Source organism: Schistocerca serialis, chromosome 1 (assembly GCF_023864345.2).
Source record: "Schistocerca serialis cubense isolate TAMUIC-IGC-003099 chromosome 1, iqSchSeri2.2, whole genome shotgun sequence".
Classification (NCBI taxonomy): Eukaryota; Metazoa; Arthropoda; class Insecta; order Orthoptera; family Acrididae; genus Schistocerca; species Schistocerca serialis.
Genome location: NC_064638.1, coordinates 67372729 through 67383572, shown reverse-complemented (window position 1 = coordinate 67383572; position 10844 = coordinate 67372729). Strand labels below are relative to the sequence as shown.

The 10844-nt window shown below is 42.9% G+C and overlaps 1 non-coding gene across 1 annotated transcript; it reads left to right on the top strand.

Annotated features, from left to right (window-relative positions):
• Positions 1-9769: 9769 nt before the first annotated feature.
• Positions 9770-9844, top strand: Trnat-ugu (transfer RNA threonine (anticodon UGU)). The gene has a single exon. It is a non-coding gene; the product is annotated as a tRNA-Thr (tRNA).
• Positions 9845-10844: the final 1000 nt, after the last annotated feature.

The following is a 10844-nucleotide window of genomic DNA, read 5'->3' as shown; positions in this document are numbered from 1 at the left end:
TGTTTCATGACGATATACCTTGCACAATCAGAATTATTGCTTCATTACAAGCTAAACAGCAGATAATGATGAGCAGGAGAGGTCCAATCCCTGCAAACTGAATATTGTATAAATCAACAATATACATTCTGCTGTGTAATTGAATCTCCTGTCATGAGATCAAGCACAGAGTGATCAGCTTCCAGGTAGGGGTGGGGAGAGTGTAGGGGAGGATTGAGGTGTTACCAGAGGGGGAGGGGTTAATTAATTAATCAATTTAATTAAATATTCAATCAGACTGATAGAGTGAGAGAGGGCTATTCGAATAATCCTGGCCTGAAAATATATGTGTATCAGTGAGAGGAAGGGGAGGGTTGGAGGTTTCGTGAGGTTTTGGGAGGAGGAGGGGGAGGGACAGGGGAACAATAGGCTAAGAACCTGTTGATAAAAAATAGGATTATCACTAGTGGGATCATTACCTGTCAATAAAAAGGAAGGATTTTCCCCAGGGGATCATTACCTGTCAGTCAAAAGGAAGGATTATCCCCTGGGGCCCATAATCTGTCTATAAAAAGAGAACAGTAAGTTTGTTCCTGAGTGCATACAGGCCCCTGATGTAAGCAACCCACACTAACAAAGCTTGCCACAACTCTCTTTGCCCTATTACTACAGATGTCCTGTCATCCTCTTCCTTCTTCTTGTCAGTGGTTTCCATATATTCCTTTCCCGCCGATTCTGTGAAGAACCTCCTCTCTTTACTTATATTATCAGACTGTCATTCTTCTGTAGCACCATATCTCAAATTCTTCTAATTTCTTCTGTTCCAGTTGTCCCACAGTCCACGTCTCACTGCCATACAAATCTCTCTTCCAAATGTACAGTCTCAGAAGTTTCCCCTTCAAATTGAGACCTATGTTTGATACCAGTAGACTTCTCTTGGCCCGGAATGCCTTTTTTGCCAGTGTTAGTCTGCTTTTTATGTCTTCCTGTTCTGTCTGTCATGACTTGTTTTGCAGGACTAGCAGACATCCTTAACTTCACCTACTTTGTGATCACCAGTCCTGATGTTAAGTTTCTCACTGTTCTCATTTCTGCTACTTCTCATTACTTTGGTCTTTCTTCAGTTTATTCTAAATCTATGTGGTGCACTCATTAGATTGTCCATTCTAATCAACACATCGATTATTTCTTCTCACTTTCACTGAGGACAGAATCTTATCACTGATATCTTTTCACCTTGAATTTTAATCCCGCTCTCGAATCTCATTCTTATTTCCATCATTGCTTTTCAACGTATACACAGAACAGCTTGGGTGAAACATTACATCCCTGTCTTACACTCTTTTAAAACGTTGCACTTCGTTCTTGATCTTCCACTCTTATTGTTCCTTCCTGGTTCTTGACCTAATGTACACACATCAAAAGAGGTTTTGCATCTCCCTGGTTCCCAGAACTCCTGACGACAGACGTTTACTATGTATATTGTATTACAGACACAGTCCCTCTGACTGTTCAGAGATGTCACTAAACCCACCCAAACAGTAAACAACCATGTATGAGCAGCGCCTATTAGACAGACGGGGTCCTACAGCCAATCAGTTCCAGTCATTCCATAAGGAAGGAGGGGCACAGCTCGTGTTGTCTGCAGTTCAACCGTACCTAGACGGTCAATACCGCGGTTCGATCGCGTCCGCATTGTTACTTTGTGCCAGGAAGGGCTCCGACAAGGGAAGTGTCCTGTAGTCTCGGAGTGAATCAAAGCAATGTTGCTCAGACATGGAGATGATACAGAGAGATAGGAACTGTCTATGACATGCCTCGCTCAGGCCGCCCAAGGGCTACTGCAGTGTATGACCGCTACCTACGGATTATGGCTAGGAGGAACCTTGACAGCAACGCCACCATGTTGAATAATGCTTTTCGTGCAACCACAGGACGTCGTGTTACGACTCAAACTGTGCGCAATAGGCTGCGTGATGCGCAACTTCACTCCCGACGTCCATTGTGGGGTCCGTCTTTGCAACGACGACACAATGCAGCGCGATACAGATGGGCCCAACAACATGTCGAATGGACTGCTCAGGATTGGCACCATGTTTTCTTCATCGACGAGAGTCAACTAGACAATCGTCGGAAACGTATTTGGAGCCAACATGGTCTTGCTGAACACACACACTGTCCAGCGAGTGCAGCAAGGTGGAGGTTCCCTGCTGTTTTGGGGTGGCATTATGTGGGGCCGACGTACGTCGCTGGTGGTCATGGAATGCCATCCTGCGACCGATAGTGCAGCCATATCGGAAGCATATTCGCGAGGCATTCACCTTCATGGACGACAATTCGCGCCCTCATCGTGCAAATCTCTTGAATGACTTCCTTCAGGATAACGACATCACTCGACTAGATTGGCCAGCATGTTCTCAAGACATGAACCCTATCGGACATGCCTGAGATAGATTGAAAAGGGCTGTTTATGGACGACGTGACCCACCAAACATTCTGACAAATGCAGCCGAATCGCCGTTGAAGAGTGGGGCGATCTGGACCAACAGTGCCTTGGTGAACTTGTGGATAGAATGCCTCGACGAATACGGGCATGCATCAATGCAAGAGGACGTGCTACTGGGTATTAGAGGTACCAGGTGTGTACAGCAATCTGGACCACCACCTCTGAAGATCTTTCTGTATGGTAGTACAACATACAATGTGTGGTTTTCATGAGCAGTAAAAAGGGCGGAAATGATGTTTATGTTGATCTCTATTCCAATTTTCTGTACAGGTTCCGGAACCCTCGGAACCGAGGTGATGCAAAACTTTTTTTGACGTGTGTATATTACGCGTCTTTCTTTATAGCTTACCCTTATGTTTCTCAGAATTTCGAACATCTTGCACCATTTTACGCTGTCGAACGCTGTTTCCACGTCGATAACTCCTATGAATGTGTCTTGATTTTTCTTCAGTCTTGCTTCCACTGTCAACCGCAACGTCAGAACTGCCTCCCTGGTGTCTTTGTCTTTCGTAATGCAAAACTGACAGTCATCTCACAGATCGGCAATTTTCTTTCCCACTCTTCTGGACGTTATTCTTTTCAGCAACTTGGACGCATGACCTGTTAACCTGATTGTACTATAATTCTTGCACTTGTCGGCTCTTGCAGTGTTCCGAACCGTGTACATGATGCTTTTCCGGAAGTCTTGGTATATCCCCAATCTCATAAGCTCTGCAAATCAACGTGAATAATCGTTTTGTTGCTACATCCACCAATGACTTTAGAAATTCCGATGCAATGTTATCTATCCCCCCTACCTTAATATGATTTCAAGTCCTCCAAAGCTCTTCTAAATTCTGATTCTAATACTGAATTCCCTGTCTCTTCCCTATGGACTCATGTTTCTTCTCCTACCACTCTCACAGAAGCCCTGAATGTACTGTTTCCACGTATTCGCTCCCTCCTGTGCATTTAACGGTGGCATTCCCACTGTGCTCTTAATGTTACCGCCTTTACTTTTAATTTCACCGAAGGTTGTTTTGACTTCCCTGTGTGCTGAGTCAGTCCTTCCGACAAGCAATCCTTTTTCTATTTCTTCACATTTTTCATGCTGCCATTCTGCCTTAACTTCCTTGCACTGCGTGTTTATTTCATTCCTAAGTTCAAATGGCTCTGAGCACTATGGGACTCAACTGCTGTGGTCATAAGTCCCCTAGAACTTAGAACTACTTAAACCTAACTAACCTAAGGACATCACACACATCCATGCCCGAGGCAGGATTCGAACCTGCGAGTGTAGCGGTCGTGAGGTTCCAGACTGTAGCGCCTTTATCCGCTCGGCCACTCCGGCCGGCTCATTCCTAAGTGGCTTGTATCTCTGTATTCCTGAATTTCACTGAACATTTTTGATCTTCATTCTTTCGTCAATCAGCTGAATTATTTCTTTCGTTATCTGTGGTTTCCTCGCAGTTACCTTTCTTGTATTCATATTTTTCGTTAGACTTCTGTAAGTGCCCCTTTTAGAGATGTCCATGCCTCTTCAACTGAACTGCATATTGAGCTATTCATTACCGTAGTATCTATAGCCTGAGAGAACTTCAAGTATATCTCTTCATTGTTTAGTACTTTGGTACCTACATCTTTTTGCAGTGGTCCTTCCTGACTAATCTCTTAAACTTCAGCCTTCTCTTCTTCATTATTAAATTGTGATATAACTCTGTTTCGAAATGTAGTAAAAGGATTAAGTAAGTAGCAATGATAACAGAGGTTATTAACAATCAAAACAAAGTTCATAATGACTGTTGAAATGTATAAGGATTCAAGTTGTCGTTTCATGTGAAAAAAATTAATTATTCTTCTTTGCTTGGTATTGGCTTCCATCTGAGCCCTGAAGAATAAAATACCCTGAATACACAAAATAAATAATTGCACAGAATAAATAGCTACGATTATGTCCTTACTTTATTCATGCCTGAGGGATTATATGTATATACAACCTTTCGTACGTAAACTGAACGACTATACCCTTACGTATACGCAACTTTTTATTTCGTAGCGTAATTTTTCGCCGACGCGAACTACGATGTCGGTTCGCTTTCTCTCATTTAAAGGAAGGCCTGATATTCGTGATGTGGTGAACGTCCCTTAATTCGCGTGTGCCGAGCGTCTCGATCCTGTGGCAAACGTCGCGCCCTATATGGTGTATTGAAAAGGCTTAAAACTGTTTTAGGCAATGCACTTTTTTTTAGACATTCGGTGCTTACAGGGACCATACTCAAACGGTGGAAAAATCTCTGGAATGCCGGTCGCAGATCACATCATGACACATGGGCAAAAACCGATGACAACCATTATCATATCAAAGAAAAACAACTCACCTATAAAAGTAGCACAGTACTCTAATGAACAACTTAAATACCTAAGAGAAATTTTAACACACAACTTGGGCGAGAAACCTACAAGACAAGTAAAAAATATCAAAATGATAAAGTCTCAAAAATTAACATGGTCTACATACAACAAAAGATGTCTATCCATCAAAACTATATTAAAACGTTACAAGACGGTGATTCAACCAGAATCGACGTAAGGAAGTGAAACTCTTTTAAAATCACACAGAAAAACAGAATCTAGAAAATCCTTAAAGTAGAGAGAAGAATAGCTAAAACATACATACATAAGAAACATCGAAAAGATGGACAATAGTGGATAGTGCCAAATGAAGTAGTGTACAGCGAACTCGAACCCACTGTAGATACTATACGGAAAAAAGGGAGCTAATTTTTGGCCACATTATGGGGACACCAGAAACCAGATTAAGAAGAAAGATTATAGAGAACCTTTGGAAGATGAATCAACATACAGGATGGATAGAGGAAGTCAGGGAGGATATGAAAGAGCTAGAATTAACCAGATTTTCAACACAAAACAGAAACTTTAAAGAAACTGTAAACCATGAAAATAAGATTTAAACGAAAAATAGTCAAACGACAAGCAATAGAAAGGGTATTTACAGACGAGGAACGACAAAAAGTTTCAGAACGAATGAAATAAACTAGGACATTCAGAAAGAAAACCTGGTGAAGAAGATGATGATTGACTGGATTGGCCCAATAAGGCTGTAAAAGCAGAAGAAGAAGAAGAAGAACACGTGATTTGTGTTGAGGTTGTGACAGTCACGGAAGTATTGTCTCAACGTATTTCCAGTTCGGAGGCACAATAAATGTGTACGTAGATCAATTTAATGATATCAGTCACCTTGACAAAAGGAAGCCATCTATCTGTCCTAGGCATATGAATGTTAAATCACCACTGTGGTTAAAAAGTGCGTGAAAAGTTTGACAGAGCACTTAAAGACCTGAGTCGAAACAAGGCCCCTGGAGTAGACAACACTCCATTAGAACTATTGACAGCCTTGGGAGAGCCAGTCCTGACAAAACTCTACCATCTGGTGAGCAAGATGTATGAGACAGGCGAAATACCCTCAGACTTCAAGAAGAAAATTGTAATTACAATCCCAAAGAAAGCAGGTGTTGACAGGCGTGAAAATTACCGAACTATCAGTTTAATAAGTCACAGCTGCAAAATACTAACGCGAATTCTTTACAGACGAATGGAAAAACTGGTAGAAGCCGACCTCGGGGAAGATCAGTTTGGATTCCGTAGAAATGTTGGAACACGTGAGGCAATACTGACCCTACGACTTATCTTAGAAGAAAGATTAAGGAAAGGCAAACCTACGTTTCTAGCATTTGTAGACTTTGAGAAAGCTTTTGACAATGTTGATTGGAATACTATCTTTCAAATTCTGAAGATGGCAGGGGTAAAATACAGGGAGCGAAAGGCTATTTACAATTTGTACAGAAAGCAGATGGCAGTTATAAGAGTCGAGGGGCATGAAAGGGAAGCAGTGGTTGGGAAGGGAGTGAGACAGGGTTGTAGCCTATCCCCAATGTTATTCAATCTGTATATTGAGCAAGCAATAAAGGAAACAAAAGAAAAGTTCGGAGTAGGTATTAAAATCCATGGAGAAGAAATAAAAACTTTGAGGTTCGCCGATGACATTGTAATTCTGTCAGGGACAGCAAGGTACTTGGAAGAGCAGTTGAACGGAATGGACAGTGTCTTGAAAGGAGGGTATCAGATGAAAATCAACAAAAGCAAAACGAGGACAATGGAATGTAGTCGAATTAAGTCAGGTGATGCTGAGGGAATTAGATTAGGAAATGAGACACTTAAAGTAGTAAAGGAGTTTTGCTATTTGGGGAGCAAAATAACTGATGATGGTCGAAGTAGAGAGGATATAAAATGTTGACTGGCAATGGCAAGGAAAGCGTTTCTGAAGAAGAAAAATTTGTTAACATCGAGTATAGATTTAAATGCCAGGAAGCCGTTTCTTAAAGTGTTTGTGTAGAGTGTAGCCGTGCATGGAAGTGAAACGTGGACAATAAATAGTTTAGACAAGAAGAGAATAGAAGCTTTCGAAGTGTGGTGCTACAGAAGAATGCTGAAGATTAGATGGGTAGATCACATAACTAATGAGGAAGTATTGAATAGGACTGGGGAGAAGAGGAGCTTGTGGCACAACTTGACTAGAAGAAGGGATCGGTTGGTAGGACATGTTCTGAGACATCGAGGGGTCACCAATTTAGTATTGGAGGGCAGCGTGGAGGGTAAAAATCGTACAGGGAGACCAAGAGATGAATACACTAAGCGGATTTAGAAGGATGTAGGCTGCAGTAGGTACTGGGAGATGAAGAAGCTTGTACAGGATAGAGTAGCATGGAGAGCTGCATCAAACCAGTGTCAGGACTGAAGACCACAACAACAACAACATGGTTAAAAATCCGTGCAGGTGAAATGGGATTATACTAGAGAAAGTTATAATGGGATTTAAATTTGGAAGTGGCAAAAAATGTGGAAATCCATCCAATATGAAGTGTGAGCTGGTGCGCGGCCAAGTATAGACGTCACAGTAGTTAGCGAACATGTCTGGAGGATCAGAATCTGGAAAGTTGAAAGAGGCCCCACTACGTGTGGCCACAACGTTATAACCATTACAGTTGACTTCTACAGAAATGAACTCAGAGATGACGACGCATTAAACACGTTAAAATAGTGATACAACGTAAGGAAAGTCTACTGGAACCATTTGAGGAGCATTTTCTGTCCCTACCTGGTGGAAGTAGGTGACAACGATGACACAAAAGCTCAAGGATTCGTCAGTGCAATACAAGAGGCCATGAAAAACGCTATAGCCACTCATAAGACAAAAGAGCTGGAATTCATAAGTAGCAATTCCAAAGACTGAGGACAGTAGTGAGAAGGGCTAGAAGATTTTACCACACAGGCCGCGCCGCGGAAGGAAGAGATCGCAAACTGGGGCAAACACAGAGATCTTAAGCACCAATTTAAAGATCGCCTGTGGCTGACAAGAATAGAGATCTGAATCCGATTCATGGAACAGAATCTACATCTTGGCAGATGGGGTTTACTTTACAAAACTATCTCTCAAAAGATGAAATCTCCGACAATGTTACCAATTCTAAACCGAGCAGACGGCAGGATGACAGCAAACTGGTGGCAATCTGCACAATTATAGATGGACATTCTCTTTCTAGACGCCACTGCGGAGGACAAATTTGATTAACACATGGAATTTCGGAAGAAAAGTATAGAAGCCTACTGCAGAGAGGGGATAGTCTGTCCATTTTCGTAAGAGGAGATGAGAGAAGAAATCCTGAGTCTGTAAAGAAATAAATCTTCTGGTGTCCACTGCTGAAGTTTGTAGAACGTCCAAACGCACGTAAGTTTATAACACGAGTTTATTGCGGGGAAGAGTACCAGATGTGTGGAAGAAAGCAAACTTGATTGTTTTGAAAAAGGCTGAAGACAAGGATCCCCTCCCTCCAAAGTCATTTGCCTTCTCAGTACCTCAGGGAAAGTGCTAGAGAATTTGCTATGCAGTAAACTACAGGTGAAAAGAACTCTTCGTGGAATAAACTCCCAGCAACATGAATTAAGACGTGGGAAGTCAAAGAAGACACCATAAATGAAGCGATAAGGCTTGCAAAAAACACTTCTCATAGATATGTTGTAGTCATAATGCTGAATATCACCGGGACTACGATCGCGTGTGGTGGTCCGCAGTTTTGATCTGCCTGAGGGTCTTGGACTGCCACTAGCAGCATACAACTCTTTAAAGAAATATTATAGAAACAGGGAAGCACCTATGTCATGCCCAGGATAGATCTTTACAAAACAAAATTTCGAAAGACTGCCCACAGGAATCAAAAAATGGCCCTGTCCTCTAGGATCTGGTACTCAACCCAGTATTAGGAAAGTTGCAGAATAAGAAAGTTGCCGTGGGAATAGTGGCATATGGCGACGACCTGATGATCCTTGCGTAGTGAATCTCCAGAACCAACCTGTAAAACTGACGTAACACAAGGAGTACACTGTATCTTGCATTTGACGTACATGATGTTAAAAGGCAGCCTTTCAGGGAGCCCGATCATGGAATTAAGCAATAAGTCCACATACACATATTCCGTCACCAGATACCTAGACATCTTCTTGAATGGGGTATAAGAGTATAGTGCACATACTGTATAAATTATCAAGAAAGGCAGGAACATAATGAACAAAATTATTAATCCATACAATTACAATTATAAACTACCATTGCAAGCAATAAGAAGTTAGGATATGCCTCTCAGTATCACTATTTACGTACTCAACATACACTTTAAATGATTAATACTACAGGCACATAGTGAATATTTTTATAACCGGTTATCACTCCTGATTGCCTCTTGTAAGCAGGGTATCGGTGTATGGTACTGCATCCTACCCTTACAGAATATTTCATTAAAATGCAGTCATTCACACAATGTACACACCAAGCTAAAATATGACACTTATGTATACTACATCTGAAGAGTCAAACCGGAAAAGATGTCATGATCACGTGATAAATATACACTGATCAGCCAGAACATTATGACCACCTCCCTAATAGCCGTATATGGATATGGTGTCTGTTCTCCATGACATGTCAGAAAGAACAGACACCATACCCATAGAGGTGTATAGTTGTGGCAATACTGGCCATGACATTCTTCTTCTGTGCAGATGCACACGTATTACCCGAACGCTTACGGGACTTTTAAAGAATGTCTTCCACGAGTAATGAGTGTGTTGGGGTGGGACACTACGATTGTAGTGCGTGGACATACAAGGTGAGAATGTGGGTCTCGCGGGAGACGTGTACGAGATAGTCCCTGCAGTCGCACTATCCTCTGTGCCCTCGATGGCTCAGATGGATAGGGTGTCTGCCATGTAAGCAGGAGATCCCGGGTTCGAGTCCCGGTCGGGGCACAGATTTTCACCTGTCCCCGTTGATATATATCAACGCCCGTCAGCAGCTGAAGGTATTAATATATAAATCTAATTTCCCTAATAGCCGGTATGTCGACCTTTGGCACGTTGCGATATGGAAGCAATGAGCCCTTGGTAGGTCGCTGGAGGGAGTTGGCACCACATCTGCACACACAAGTCACCAAATTTCCCGTAAATTCCGGGGAGGGCGGCAACGAGCTGACGCCACGTTCAATCGCATCTCAGATGAGTTCAGTCCAGATTTGACGAGTTGGGGGCCAGCACATCAACAGGAGCTCGCCACTGTCTTCCTCGAGCCAATCCATCAAACAAGTGGCCTCGTCACGTGACGCATTATATTGATGAAAAATGCCACTGCCGTCAGGAAACATGGTTGTCATAAAGGGGTATGCGTGATCTGCAAGAAGTGTTCAAAATTGTTCGAATGGCTCTGAGCACTATGGGACTTAACATCTGTGGTCATCAGTCCCCTAGAACTTAGAACTACTTAAACCTAACTAACTAAGGACGTCATACACATCCATGCCCGAGGCAGGATTCGAAACTGCGATCGTAGCAGTCGCGCGGTTCCGGACTGAGCGCCTAGAACCACTCGGCCACCGCGGCCGCGGCCTTGGCCATCATGGCGCCTTGCTCGAGCTCCTCTGGACCCATGGATGCCCGCGTGAATATTCCCCAGAGCGTAATGGAGCTACCGCCATCTCGTCTCCGTGCTGCAGTATACGAGTCAAGGAGCTGTCCCCTGGAAAACGACGGATTCGCGCCCTCCAATCGACACGATCATGGTTTCATCAGACTATACAACGCTCTGACACTGTGCCAACGTCCAGTGCCGATGGTCATGTGCCCATTTCAGTCACAGTTGCCGATGTCGTGATGTTAACATTGACAGATGCATACGCTGTCGGCTGCAGAGGTCCCTCGTTAGGAGTGTTCGGAACACTGTGTGTTCAGACACACTTGTACTCTGCCCAGCATT